Source organism: Pseudophryne corroboree, chromosome 2 (genome assembly GCF_028390025.1).
Source record: "Pseudophryne corroboree isolate aPseCor3 chromosome 2, aPseCor3.hap2, whole genome shotgun sequence".
NCBI lineage: Eukaryota > Metazoa > Chordata > Amphibia > Anura > Myobatrachidae > Pseudophryne > Pseudophryne corroboree.
In genome coordinates, this window is record NC_086445.1 from 7,585,072 (window position 1) to 7,587,503 (window position 2,432).

Sequence of the window (2,432 nt, forward strand, 5' to 3'; positions counted from 1 at the left end):
GGGTAGACAGTCACACTTGCGCAACCGTGGCTGCTTTTCTCAGTAGAGGGAATGAAGTTCCACCAACACTTCACAACGTAACAAACAAGAATAGGAAACCTCCACATAGAATAGCGCACACACAGAGAATAATTATTTAGTTTGCTCAGAGAATACTTATTATTTGATGAATCTTTCATAGGTCTTTGGAAGGATTTGGGTAACCTTAAAAAAACAGAAATATATATAGTGTTATATCTTTATAACAGTTTATCTAGGTCTTTATGAGGAAAACCGTACCCTTAGATTTGTCTATCAGGTTTAGTGATAGACAAAAAAGCGTCTCGACCTCCAAATGGTCATACAGGGTTCCTCCTTTCAGTAAAACCTCCTTTTCGGCCTTCCAATAGAAACTCCTCAGGATTACACATGTGAAAACAGAAAATCACCACCATAGTGTAAAACCATAAATTTATTTTCACAGACAGAAATAAAAATTGGCCTCCCACCCTTAATGGTGGTCTACCAGTCAACAAGTAGACAAAAACAGCATAAAATGGCCAAGTTGTTAAAACTGCAAAAGTTGGACTCCTACCAGATGGATTGGTCTATTCTGAAAAATAGACTTTTTCACAGGATTAATGAAGAGACCTCAGGCGTCCCTGGAACCAGTCCTTCGTCCTGGGTAGTGGTCCTCCGTTTGCAGAGCCCCTCCTCACCAACGCGTTTCAATACACAAAAGGTATCTTTTTCAAGGTGTGTGGAGGACAAACATCCCAGGGTTTTTATACCCATCTTCCAAAATCTAAGAACATCCCTAAAACCAGACATAGATCAACTATCTTTCCCTATTCCAATGTTCCTCAGTGTGGAAAACCTCTCCATTAAGTCCATTCCAGGTTGTTTGAATGTCCTGCTTTCCCGCCCTCCATCTTCCGATAACGGGCACAGATCGCGTCATTAACCGGAAGTGATGTTCCGTAACTCCCGCGACGTCATGTCCTGAACCGGAAGTGAGTCGCGCTTCTTCAATGGATGTTCCCCGTCTTTCTCTGTTCGTTATTTATAGTTCCACCTTGTGTTTCACATAATTAAATTATTACAGTATGGGGGAAGATTCCAAGGGTAGAGAGGCGGAGTCCACTTTTTATTTCCACACCGGGATAATTAAAGGTTCCTTAAATGCATAAACATACTGATTAACCTTACTAATTATTGACAAGGATATTTTCAACAGGAATACTTTTTAAGTATGCTAAGCATTTTTATATTAAATAAAAAAAAATTTGTTTAAGAGAAAAAGGGAAAAATAAAAATAAAAATAAAAGGACACATAAAAGCCAGTATTAACGTTTTCACAGGAACCATTTTAATTCGAAATCCTTGTTAATTCCTTTTGGTACAAGGGTTTCGAATTGATGTATCATCCGCATCTCATTTTTTGCTTGTTTCCTGTTAATATCACTATTTCTAGAGTCACAAGTAATCTTTCTTAAACCAAAGAAGTTCTTTATGTGGGTTACATCACTATTATGTTTTTCCCTAAAGTGGTTGGAGAGAGCATGCGTCTCTACCCCCTTTTTAATATTCCGTAGGTGCTCTCCTATTCTGACTTTTAATTGTCTACTTGTTCTACCAATATAGAAGAGACTGCAGGAACATTCTATACCATATATTATGTTTGTGGAATTACATGTTATAAATTCCCGAATGTTGCATTCTTTCCCATTGATGGTAACCTTCTCTTTTTTATTTCCAAAGTTGTTTTTTATATTTTTACAGCCTATGCAGTTTGCACATCTGTAAAAACCTTTTGATAAAATTGTAGATGTTTTTGGAGAGCTAGGATGGAGACTTTTTACTAGCTCTGTTTTCAAATTGGGTGCCCTTCGGAATATACACACAGGTGAATCGGGGAGGTCATTCCCAATTATCGGGTTTTTCTTTAATAAATACCAATGTTTTTTCAATATCTTTTCAACTTTTTCATGTTGTGTTGTATATTGGGTAATAAATGCCCATTTGAATTTATCATTGTTTTTCTCTATTGGGCCTGTTTTTTGAAGTAAAGTATTTCTACTAGCCCCGGCCACAGTCTCAAGGGAATGTGTAACCCTCTCTTCTTCGTACCCACATTTTAAGAAATTATTTTTCATTTCATTGGCTTGTTCAAGAAAGACATCATCATTTCTACAATTCCGTCTAAGTCTTTTGAACTGCCCTAGTGGTATGCAGTTCAGCCAATTCTGATGATATAAAATATAAAAAACAACTTTGGAAATAAAAAAGAGAAGGTTACCATCAATGGGAAAGAATGCAACATTCGGGAATTTATAACATGTAATTCCAATGTTCCTGCAGTCTCTTCTATATTGGTAGAACAAGTAGACAATTAAAAGTCAGAATAGGAGAGCACCTACGGAATATTAAAAAGGGGGTAGAGACGCATGCTC